Raw genomic sequence first — 13277 nt, forward strand, 5'->3', positions numbered from 1 at the left:
TCTCATGGCTCTGGAGGCCAGAAGTCTGAAATCAAGGTGTTGTCAGGGCTTCACTCCCTCTGGAGGCTCTAGGGGAGAATTCATTCTTTGCCTCTTTCACCTTCTGATGGCTGTTGGCACTCCTTGGTTTATGGTCACCTCACTCCAGTCTCTGCCTTTGTGGTCACATAGCCTCCTCCTTCTCTATTCTGTGTCTTTTCCTCTTATGTCTGTCTCAAATCTCTCTTTGCCTTTCTCTTATAAGGACTGATTCTTATAAGGACTGACTTTAATACTCCACTTGTTATTGGATTTAGGACCCACCTAGTAAGCCAGGATGATTTCCTCATCTCAAGATCTTTAATTACACCTGCAAAGACTCTTTATTCAAATAAGGTAACATTCACAGTTTCCAGGCATTAGGACATGTACCTATCTTTTCAGGGACCACCAATTCAACCCACTGTATTCATTGTATGCCATTTAATTTAATATCTTCCTTTTGGATTGAAGAAATAATCTTCTGTCTGAAGGTGAGCAAATGGGCTAGGGAATTTTTAGCTAGTATACAAAGAGGAACATTTAAAATATTTCTGGTTGGTGTTAAGTGCTTAGTAACTAGAGTTGAACTGATTAACACGAGTTCCACCAAATCGTTATGCTAGCTTTGCATTTGCAGAACTATAAAAAAAGGGACTAAATTAAGTTAAAGTAGCATATGACTATTCATGATTAACAATATTAAAAGTTAGCTTTTTTTGTTTCTTGTGTAATTGGGCTAAAAGGTGTGTGTGTATGTTTTGGTAATGGCTTAAATCAGTAGGATAGGTTTCTTACCTTACGTGGGCATTCTCATTTGGGTCATATAAGTCAAGATCCATATATGTAAACTCTTTTTTTTTAGAGAATTGTTTATTTACTGAACCTGGGGCAGATTAGATACACAACCAATTGTAAATTTACATCTTTTAACTCAATTTTGAAGTGTTTTCACACGCGCACACAAACTGGAATGCAGCAGTTGTCCTAAGGTAAAACACAGTCACCTGAAACTGTTGCAAGTATTTTCACCCAAGGTTGAAAAATTGTTTATCCTGAACATGAAAACCTGTAACAAATTTAAATTAATGATATAAAACTCATTACTTGTAGTTTTCCCCTTGCAAAGATCCAAAAAAAAAAAAAAAGCGCAAGTAACTAATATACATCGGTCACAACATAATTCTGGATCATCCCCACACCAAAACTAGATGCTCTTTTAATTTTAAACCCATCATCAGAGAAAGTCATTTCGTTTTATACAAAACAAAATTCAAAAGAAAAGAAAGACCCAAGTAAAACAAGAAAGAAAGAAAAACAAAAAATAGAAAGACCCAAGAAAAACAAAAACAAAAACCCTAGTACTGACAGTGATGTTCAGTACCCTAATTAAACAGTGACCAAAATGCCACTGATCAAAAATGAAATAGTGGCTGTATATCACTGCAAAGAAATCCAAGAGGCTTTAGCCCTTTAGCATCAGAAATGCAGATTTTTTCCTAGTACTGAATGCATACCTCCTACGTGCCAAGAGTGGAGAAGTGGATGTGCCAGCACAGAAAGAAAAAGAGCTACCGTTCGCTGAAACACCTAGAGAATTGGTTTTAATAGAGACTTCTTACACGGTTAGGCAGAAACCAAAAAATGGTTATTAGCTGCTTGTGTCAACAATTTTAACTGGAGGTGACTGAGTTCTAAGGTTCAGAGTAAAACTTTAGCGGGAGGAAAGGTTGTTGGTTAAAGACTTATCTTTAATGCAAAAACAAGGTAGACAAAGTATGAAAATACCACCTGGTAGCGTCCTCTAAGTCACAGGGCTCTGCCATTTTCGGCTGGACAGAAAATGTCAAGATTCAGATTGTTGTTTCTCATAAAGATTCAACAAAATGCATCTTTAATGACTTGAACTGCAGGATTAGGGATCCCAAGAATGCAGTCATTTTAGTAAAGTGCTATCAGTAAAGTACTATCCTGAACAAACTGTATTTTATTATGAAAGCAAAAGGAAAGAAGATATAATAAGGACTATACACCTATATTCAAATTACAGCGTCTGAGTTCTGGAAAGACCTGTATAATGGAGGAAGAATTCAAAAACGAAATTATGCCAATCAAATTTTCACTATAATTTTCCTGAAAAAGTGTTTTTCCCCAATATCTATTAATCACAAAGAAACATAAGCTGTGAATGTATAGTTCAGAAAATAAAAACATAGAAACTAATGACATTATTATGCCCAAGATATTTGGTAAACAGTGAATTATGAGTTTGGGACCATCAGGAAAAGGCTTTTTAAACAACCCTCCGGACTACAAAAAATCTCTTCAGGTAGTAGATCCGTCCCAATGTCATGGCAACTAGAACAAGAGCTTCAAAGAAGGACCAAAGGACCACTCTGCTGTTTGTGCTGTCATTGACTGCTCTGTGTATTCTCTCCCGAACTTCCATGTATAGGAATGCTTTACAGCTGTCATTGCCACTGTGAGCTCATTAATCATTTCTACTAGCTTGTTCTGGTGAGCTTCTGTTTCCATGTCTTGTCCTTTTGGGGCCTCCCCAATATCAACGGTGAACATCACTATCTTTGGAGTCATGTTGGACATTCTATTGCTAAAACAAAACTTATATGTTCCATCCATGGGAGCAGCAAATGTGTATTTCCAACTGGACTCCCAGTCTCCTTTATAAATTCATTTATTATTAGGCCCTGTAATCTCCATGTCGATGTCCAGGAAGCTGCCCTCAGCCACCTCGAAGATGAGGCCCATCTTGGTGCCCAAGGTGACCTGCTCAAAGAAGCACTCCTCGGCATGTGCGTCGATGCTGACAAAGTAGCCCGAGGCTGTGGCCACGAGGGCGGCCAGGAGCTCAGCGAGTGCCACCATGATGGGACTGGGGCTGAAGCCGGGACTGGGGCTGAAGCCAGGACCGGGACTGCATCTCCAGAGCTGCTGTTGCTGCTGCCACTGCTGCCTTCTCCACAATATTGTGGGGGTTTTTTTTCACATTTTTTTTAATTAAAAAAATTTTATACAGCAGGTTCTTATTAGTTATCTATTTTATACATATTAGTGTATATATGTGAATCCCAATCTCCCAATTCATCCCCCCCGCCCACACTTTCCCCCCTTGGTGTCCATACGTTTGTTCTCTACATCTGTGTCTCTATTTCTGCCCTGCACACTGGTTCATCTGTACCATTTTTCTAGATACCACATATATGCGTTAATATACGATATTTGCTTTTCTCTTTCTGACTAACTTCACTCTGTATGACAGTCTCTAGGGCCATCCACGTCTCTGCAAATGACACAATTTCATTCCTTTTTATGGCTGGGTAATATTCAATCATATATAGGTACCACATCTTCTTCATCCATTCCTCTGTCGATGGGCATTTAGGTTGCTTCAAAAGTAAATGGACTGGCTATTGTAAATAGTGCTGCAATGAACATTGGGGTGCATGTATCTTTTTGAATTATGGTTTTCTCTGGGTATATGCCCAGTAGTGGGATTGCTGGGTCATATGGTAATTCTATTTTTAGTTTTTTAAGGAACCTCCATACTGTTCTCCATAGTGGCTGTATTGATTTACATTCCCACCAACAGTGCAAGAGGGTTCCCTTTTCTCCACACCCTCTCCAGCATTTGTTGTTTGTAGATTTTCTTATGATGCCCATTCTAACTGGTGTGAGGTGATACCTCATTGTACTTTTGATTTGTATTTCTCTAATGATTAGTGATGTTGAGCAGCTTTTCATGTGCTTCTTGGCCATCTGTATGTCTTCTTTGGAGAAATGTCTATTTAGGTCTTCTGCCCATTTTTTCATTGGGTTGTTTGTTTTTTAATATTGAGCTGCATGAGCTGTTCATATATTTTGGAGATTAACCCTTGGTCCGATGATTTGTTTGCAAATATTTTCTCCCATTCTGAGGGTTGTCTTATCGTTTTGTTTATAGCTTTCTTTGCTGTGCAAAAGCTTTGAAGTTTCATTAGGTCCCATTTGTTTATTTTTGTTTGTATTTCCATTACTCTAGGAGGTGGATCAAAAAAGATCTTGCTGTGATTTATGTCAAAGAGAGTTCTCCCTATGTTTTCCTCTAAGAGTTTGATAGTTTCTGGTCTTACATTTAGGTCTTTACTCCATTTTGAGTTTATTTTTGTGTCTGGTGTTAGGGAGTGTTCTAATTTCATTCTTTTACATGTAGCTGTCCAGTTTTCCCAGCACCACTAATTGAAGAGACTGTCTTTTCTCCATTGTATATCCTGGCCTCCTTTGTCATAGATTAGTTGACCACAGGTGTGTGGGTTTATCTCTGGGCTTTCTGTCCTGTTCCATTGATCTATATTTCTGTCTTTGTGTTAGTACCATATTGTCTTGATTACTGTAGCTTTGTAGTATAGTCTGAAGTCAGGGAGTCTGATTCCTCCAGCTCCTTTTTTTCCCTCAAAACTGCTTTGGCTATTCAGGGTCCTTTGTGTCTCCATACAGATTTTAAGATTTTTTGTTCTAGTTCTGTAAAAAATGCCTCTGGTAATTTGATAGGGATTGCACTGAATCTGTAGATTACTTCAGTAGTATAGTCATTTTCACAATATTGATTCTTCTAATCCAAGAACATAGTATATCTCTCCATCTGTTCGTGTCATCTTTGATTTCTTTCATCAGTGTCTTATAATTTTCTGAGTACAGGTCTTTTACCTCCTTAGGTAGGTTTATTCCTAGGCATTTTATTCATTTTGTTGCAATGGTGAGTGGGATTGTTTCCTTAATTTCTCTTTCTGATCTTTCATTGTTAGTGTATAGGAATGCAAGAGATTTCTGTGCATTAATTTTGTATCCTGCAACTTTACCAAATACATTGATTAGCTCTAGTAGTTTTCTGGTGGCATCTTTAGGATTCTCTATGCATGGTATCATGTCATCTGCAAACAGTGACAGTTTTACTTCTTTTCCAATTTGTATTCCTTTTATTTCTTTTTCTTCCCTGTTTGCCATGGCTAGAACTTCCAAAACTATGTTGAATAATAGTGGTGAGAGTGGACATCCTTGTCTTTTTCCTGATATTTGAGGAAATACTTTCAGTTTTTCACCATTGAGAATGATGTTTGCTGTGGATTTGTCATATATGGCCTTTATTATGTTGAGGTAGGTTCCCTCTATGCCCACTTTCTGGAGAGTTTTTGTAATAAATGGGTGTTGAATTTTGTCAAAAGCTTTTTCTGCATCTTTTGAGATGATCATATGGTTTTTATTCTTCAATTTGTTAATATGGTGTGTCACATTGATTGATTTGCATATATTGAAGAATCCTTGCATCCATGGGATAAATCCCACTTGATCATGGTGTACGATCCTTTTACTGTGCTGTTGGATTCTGTTTGCTATTATTTTGTTGAGGATTTTTGCATCTATATTTATCAGTGTTATTGGTCTGTAATTTTCTTTTTTTGTAGTATCTCTTGTTTTGGTATCAGGGTGATGGTGGCCTCGTAGAATGAGTTTGGGACTGTTCCTTCCTCTGCAATTTTTTGGAAGAGTTTGAGAAGGATGGGTGTTAGCTGTTCTCTAAATGTTTGATAGAATTCACCTGTGAAGCCATCTGGTCCTGGACTTTGTTTGTTGGAAGATTTAATAACAGTTTCAATGTCATTACTTGTGATTGGTCTGTTCATATTTTCTATTTCTTCTTGTTTTTTTAATTAAAAAAATTTTTTTGGCTCTGTTGGGTCTTTGTTGCTCCGTGCAGGCTTTCTCTAGTTGCAACCAGCGGGGTCTGCTCTTCGTTGTGGCGTGCAGGCTTCTCATTGTGGTGGTTTCTCTTGTTGTGGAGCAAAGGCTCTAGGTGTGTGGGCTTCAGTAGTTGTGGTGCATGGGCTCAGTAGTTGTGGCTCGCAGGCTCTAGAGCTCAGGCTTACTAGCTGTGGCACACGGGCTTAGTTGCCCCACGGCATGTGGGATCTTCCCAGACCAGGGGTCGAACCCACGTCCCCTGCATTGGCAGGCGGTTTCTTAACTACTGTGCCACCAGGGAAGTTCCCATGTATGTAAACTCTTTAAAGGAAGGGGCTTGGTGTGTCTTGTTCACAGTTAGATCCCCAGTGTAGTTCCTGACACATAGGTGTGCTCAAAGAATTTGCTGAATGAATGAAATAACTTTTTATGACACCCAAATCAGGCAGCCACAAGTCCTATACTGTTTCACTTTTTGTAGAGTCCTGAATAACAGTAATACTGTAGGAGAGTCCTCACTGACTTCAAGAGATTCCACTGTGAGTCCATTTACTTTTGACAGAGGCTACAACTTTTTCTTCTCTGATAATCTTCGCTCTAGGCCAAAAACCTGTTGTCATTGCTTTGTTCACATTAAACAATAATCAGTGAGATTCCTTTCGCCCATCATTTCACTTCTCACTAGCATGGAGCTCAGGTACCACTAGAGGCATTCTGGTGGGCTAGTTCAGCCAGCTCTTCAGGTCATTAGTGCCACACGTTAAGCTCTGGGGAGGGGGCAGGCTTTTGTCCTCTCAAAAGTGTGCAGAGTTTTGAGTCTCTGATATAGCTTTCAGTGTTAACAGATAGGAACTGGGTGACTCAAATGATGTGCCTGACCTTCTGTGTGTTATCTCAAATACTGCTTCCAACCAACCTTAGAAGCTAAGTACCATCATCATCCCTGTTTTACAGAAGCGCAAAGAAGTTAAATACTTGACCAACTTCACACCAAGATCTGAACCCAGGTAGTCTTACTTCAGAGCCTACGTTCTTATCCGTGCCCATTGCCAGCCTCGTGCTCATTCATTTGTAAGTAACCTGTGCTTTCTTTCTGAAAGCTTATATTTTTTCTTTATTCTTAAACTTCAGAAGTTTCATGAGGATATATGTATATGTATGCCTTTTTTCAATTATCCTGACTGGCAATCAGTGAATGCTTTTGTTCTGACAACTCTAGTCTCCTCCTGAGGGTAGTTTTCTTGTATTGTGTGGTTTTTTTTTGTTTTTTTTTTTAAATTCTGTTGTACTGTGTTTTGATTATTGCTTTCTCCAGTATGGTCTTTGCTCTCCCTCTGGAACTTCTTTTATTTCCGCTTAGGCCTTCTAGGCCTGCCTTCTGTTTCTTTTTTTTGTTTTGTTTTTTTCATTCAGGAATTCCATTTCTTTTTATTTTTGCCCTGGATAGTGTGTTAACTCATTCACTTGCTTTTCCAGATAGCAAATTTGTTCTTCAGAAAGGTCTCTTCTACTTTTTACTTCCTTAATTGAAATTTAAAATTTATAAATCATGTTTAAAGAATTTCCCAGTATATTATTTTGTTCTGGTTATTTTTTGCATTCAATATCATATAAAAATACCATAACCAAGTAAACCCAATTTATTTTAGAAATGTGAGGCTATTTCCACATTAGGAAATATTAATGCAATATCTCACTTTAATAGGTAAAAGGAAAAAATCTTAGGGTCATTTCCACAGACATTGTAAAGGTATTTGATAATCAATACCCATTCTTGATTTAAAAAAAAGAAGAAACAAAAAACAGCTCTTGGTAATCCAGGAAATGAAGGATACTTTCTTAATAGGCATTTTCATACTTAACGTTGAAATACTTAAGCAGCATTTCCCATGTGTATTCCTCTGGACTGTGGATCTGGTGTTTTATATAAAAAAGGGGTTTCTTGGTATATTAGTTAGCATAAAGCAAGATATTATAACAAACACCAACATTTTAGAAGCTTAATGCAATAGAAATTTATTTCGCCCTCATGTAATAGTCCAATGTGGATGTTTCTGGTTGATAGACAGTTTTTCTCTATATGGTGATTCAGGAACTTGGGTTCCTTGCATCATGTGACTCTCTCTTTCCCTAAGGCCTTGAAATCTTCTGTTTCCAGCTGGTAGAAAAGCAAAGAAAGGGTGGAAAATGCATATTCTCTTCTCAGTTTCTGTGGCCTGGATATGACACACATTTCTGTTCACATTCCTTATTCCATTTACCAGACAAGTGACCTCACCTGTCTGTGTGTGGTCAGGGAGGGGAATGGAAAATAGTTTCTTGCTGGGCAGCCACAGGTAGGGAATAGCCACAGGTAGGCATTCTCATTTGTAACTGGCAGGAGTAGAAATTAGGACCGTCTGAATGGAGGACACTATGGTAATATCTATGAAATTAAAAATATACATATCCTTTGACCTTAAAACTCCACTTCTAGCAATTTTTCTGCAGATATATTCACAAATGTGTGCATGTTTACATTTTAAGGATATGTCTAGTAATACTCTAATAGCAAGAGGTTGGAAATATTCTGAATGTCCATCAAAGGGTACTAGATGAATAAGTTATTATATATCTGTATAATGGAACACTTTGCAGCCATTAGGAGGAACAAGGCAATGATAAGTATACTGCCTAAGGGGAGAAAAGCAAGGTACAAAGCTGAGTGCATTGCTGCCATTTATTTAAAAAGAGAAATATATACACTTATGCTCATATATTCATAGACTACTTGTGGAACCATCACAAGAAACTGGTAACAGTGGTTGCTTCTGTTTAAAACTATAAGATAATGGGGGTGGGGTGGGAGGGAGACATGCTTTTACTGTGTACTCTTTTTGTGATATGCACCTTTTAAATATAAAAGTCAGTTGCAGAAGTATAGTAAATAACATGGAAAGATGGTTGTAATATATTGTTGCCTGAAGAAAGCTGCTTACTGAAAAGAATGTAAAATATCTTCTTATTTTTATAAATAAATTAAAATTTTAAATGGCATATACTAAAATGTAGTGGTTTATTTGTGGTTTTTGCTTATCTGTATTTTTTGATTTTTTTAATAATGAACATATATCACTTTTGTAATTTTAAAAAATTATGAAAATAAAAAAAGAAATACAATGAAAACTTTTCATAGGAGTCCCAGTTAACCCTGCCATGAAATCTTCCTCCATTTTTCCTGTTAAGATTAATGAATGCTTCTTTTTTGCTTTCGTGCTACATTTTTCATAAATTTATGACACTCTGAATTGCATTATCATGTACACATTTGGCTCACCTACTCTGTGCATTCTTTAAGGGTCTGGATCATACCAGATTAATCCAGGTATCCCTGTCAGTGCCAACAACAGTGTCTTTCCCATTAACAGGTGTGCATTAAATATTGAGTTGGTGCTTAAAGCAGGGAATACAATGAGTACAGTCGTTGTGAATTTTGTTGCATGATGCAGCCTGTATTTAATACTGTATCAGATCCACTGACTCTTTAGTAATGTCAGTGGCTTATTGGGTGGAGTGCAGAGTACATGGGTCAAAAGGTTGCCTTCAGGGATCACTGTCTCTGCATCTTAAGTTAGTGTGGGCCTGTTATAGAAATTTATGTAGTAAAAAAATGACATAAAGTTAAATAAATGTAAGAGTAATCAAACTGCTGATGACATAGTCCCTGATCTGATACAGGTGAGACACTCCTATCAGCTTGGTATTTTAATTTTAGTGCCGTTTCCTCCTACTTTTCAAACTATTTTCCTTTCCCCATTTCTATCCTTTTGCTACAATCCTCCTTGTACACATCCCTGTATTTTTGATGTGATCATCATGGTTTGGTTATGAATGAATGAGAAGAAATGCAAATAGAAGAACTGGGAGTGGATAACATTACTTGCAGCAGTAAGATTTTTTTTTAAACATCTTTATTGGAGTATAACTGCTTTACAATGTTGTGTTAGTTTCTGCTGTATAACAAGGTGAATCAGCTATATGTATACGTATATCCCCATATCCCCTCCCTCCCACCCTCCCTATCCCACCCCTCTAGGTGGTCACAGAGCATTGAGCTGATCTCCCTGTGCTATGTGGCTGCTTCCCACTAGCTATCTGTTTTACATTTGGTAGTGTATATATGTCCATGCTACTCTCTCACTTCGTCCCAGCTTACCCTTCCCCCTCCCTGTGTCCTCAAGTCCATTCTCTACGTCTGCGTCTTTGTTGCTGTCCTGCCCCTAGGTTCATCAGAAACTTTTTTTTTTTTAGATTCCATATATATGTGTTAGCATATGGTATTTGTTTTTCTCTTTCTGACTTCACTCTGTATGACAGACTCTTAAGTCCATCCACCTCACTACAAATAACTCAATTTTGTTTCTTTTTATGGCTGAGTTATATTCCATTGTATATATGTATCACATCTTCTTTATCCACTCATCTGTCAGTGGACACTTAGGTTGCTTCCGTGTCCTGGCTATTGTAAATAGTGCTCTGATGATCATTGTAGTACATGTCTCTTTTTGAATTATGGTTTTCTCAGGGTATATGCCCAGTAGTGGGATTGCTTGGTCATGTGGTAGTTCTATTTTTAGTTTTTTAAGGGACTTCCATACTGTTCCCCATAGTGGCTGTATTAATTTACATTCCCACCAACAGTGCAAGAAGGTTCTTTTCTCCACACCCTCTCCAGCATTTATTGTTTGTAGATTTTTTGATGATGGCCATTCTGACTGGTGTGAGGTGATACCTCGTTGTGGTTTTGATTTGCATTTCTCTAATGATTAGTGATGTTGAGCATCCTTTCATGTGTTTGTTGGCAATCTGTATATCTTCTTTGGAGAAGCGTCTATATAGGTCTTCCACCCATTTTTGGATTGGGTTGTTTGTTTTTTTGATATGGGCTGCATGAGCTGCTTGTATATTTGGGAGATTAATTCTTTATCACTTGATTGGTTAGCAAATATTTTCTCCCATCTGAGGGCTGTCTTTTTGTCTTGTTTATGGTTTCCTTTGCTGTGCAAAAGCTTTAAAGTTTCATTAGGTCCCATTTGTTTATTTTTGTTTTTATTTCCATTTCTCTAGGAGGTGGGTCAAAAAGGATCTTGCTGTGATTTATGTCATAGAGCGTTCCTATGTTTTCCTCTAAGAGTTTTATAGTACAGCAGTAAGATTTTTTTAATTGAAAATTTCTTGAGAATAGATTTGATGATCTGGGTTCTCTGAAATTCCCAGTTTTGTTGCCAAAGCATTACCTTCCCATGAAGAGCCAATTCAGATGCTGCCTCTTTAAAGAAGTCACTGCAGACCCTCCCAATGTGTTTCACTCTTTACTCACTCTACCATTAAATTGTTATACCTCCATTAGAGCACTAATTATAGTTTACTAATGTGTTCATTCTATACACATTCATTGAATGCCTACCACACTTATGTTGTTTTGGGAGCTAGGATAGGACACCACTACTGCAGTCTGTCCTCAGGAAGCTTACAGTATAGTGGAGGAGACAGATGAGCAGGACAGTTGCAGTACAATGTAATAAGTGCAGCGAGTGTGTGCAGGATTCTGTGGGAGCACAGAGAGGGAGCATCTAATCTAGCAGGGGATGGGGATTCCAGGTAGATTTGAGTTGGACAGCATGTTGTAGGTCATGGAGATATGAAATGTCTTGTACTTCTGAAGAATGATAAGTAGCTCAGTTAGGCTGAAGTGTGGATGGGGGAAGTGGCAGGAGATGAGGCCAGAGAGGCTAGAAGGGATAGAATCCTGATGGGTCTTTTGTGCCAAGGTAGGGATATGAGCTTTCTGAAAGCAACTTAGAGCTCCTGAAGGATTTTATGTGGGGAACATGTGAGTAAGCCTTAAATTCTGTGAGTTTCTTGAGGGCAGGAATCAAGTCTTATACATCAGTATATCACTTTAGCATCTAATACAGAGCTTAATACATAATAGAGGCTCAGTAAGGTAGAATTGGATTTGCTGGGTATTGCTCCAGTTTTTTTTTTAAAGAATCGATTTATCTGAAATAATAATAGTGTTGAACACTTTTTGCACTCCATCAAGTCTGCAACCACTATCTTACTTAATCTTTACAACTATGGTCTGAGGTAGGTATAGTAGCTTAGAGGGTTTAAGTGAGGGAACTGTAGTATAGTAGTTAAAACTACTTAAGTTTGAATTTCAGCTCCTCAATTTACTAGTTTTGGACCTGAAAGTTACATACTTGCCTCAATTTCCTCATCTGATAATGATGATAATGATAATAATGTTACCTACCTCATACCTCATAGGGTATTGTGAGGATTCATGACCCATGTAAATACATGTAAAGTGCTTGGTTCTGTAGTTGCTAAGTGATTGCATGCTCAATAAATGTAATTCTTAGCTATTAAGAAACATACCCCAGAGTCACATGAGCAATTAGTGGTGAAGCCCACAGTGAACAAGGCAATCTTATTTCAGAATCTTTACTATACTATGTTATAACTGCTTTTGTGGTTATAGAGAGATGATTAAAGATGGGTTCTAAGCAGTGGAACAAAATGAATTTCATTCAACATGGGAAATACGATTTAGGGTAGGGAATTCTTCTTAGGGGCTCTTCACATTATCCCCACTTAAAGAACTCTTCTTTGCTACCTTGCCTGCATATAGGGACTTACATGAGAAATACATCTCTATAATTTAGGTAAATGACATTAATTCCAGATTTATAATGCACATGGCTAATGAACCTGAAGAATATCTTACAAAGGTCTCACTCTCGGAGTTGATCTACTAGTGCTGACACCTGGAATACCATGTCAAGTCTTGTTGCTCTGTTCACCATCTCCATACTCCCTAGATTTTTCCAACTTTAGGACCCAAGTGGGAGTCTTATGTTGGAGGATGTTGTGCAAACCACATGCGTAAAGAAAATAATTTACATTTTTCCTTTCTTAGCTTCTGGAACATCAGTGATTCCATCCTCCCACTTCTATTGGGCAGAAATTGAGGTATTCTCCTTATGGTCCCTCATCTTCTCCAAAATCCACCACCACCACCACACATACACACACACAAGCACACACACAAACACACACACACTCTCTCTCTCCTTGCTATACATGTCAGAGGGATCCAGCGTAACTACTTTTTTCTGACTCAAGGACTCAAGAATATGCAAAGTCTTTGGTAATAAAGGAGCACACCAACATTCCACCTCCATTCCTACCCTTTCCACTCATGACTGTATTTTAGCTTTCTTTTCTCTGTTTCTTTGCTCACCATTGTATCCCTCTATCCCTTGCACAATGCCCAATGCCTGGTATATAGTAGGCATTCAATAAATAGTTTTTGAAAGAATAAAAAAAAAACAAGATGCATTGTATATTCAGTATCTTAATGATATTCAATTACAGAAAAATGTGCAAAAATATTGCCTTGCTTTAAATGTTTTATGAGAGCAGACTGTTCTTAGCAAGTGGGCCCCACCTTCACCTCCACTGCCACATTAGAGCTC

The 13277-nt window shown here is 37.9% G+C and overlaps 1 long non-coding RNA gene and 1 pseudogene across 2 annotated transcripts in view; one reads left to right on the plus strand and one right to left on the minus strand.

Annotated features, from left to right (window-relative positions):
• The window catches only part of LOC115838693 (uncharacterized), a 615736-nt gene that overhangs the window by 14651 nt on the left and 587808 nt on the right, over positions 1 to 13277 (plus strand). For both annotated transcript variants that reach the window (XR_009564271.1, XR_011377532.1), the window contains exon 2: positions 6709 to 6825. This is a non-coding gene — a long non-coding RNA (uncharacterized lncRNA). The remainder of the gene's footprint in view (positions 1 to 6708; positions 6826 to 13277) is intronic.
• LOC115838692 (transmembrane emp24 domain-containing protein 2 pseudogene) lies at positions 2175 to 2904 on the minus strand (annotated as a pseudogene).

The sequence above is a fragment of the Globicephala melas genome, chromosome 6 (genome assembly GCF_963455315.2).
Source record: "Globicephala melas chromosome 6, mGloMel1.2, whole genome shotgun sequence".
Lineage (NCBI taxonomy): Eukaryota > Metazoa > Chordata > Mammalia > Artiodactyla > Delphinidae > Globicephala > Globicephala melas.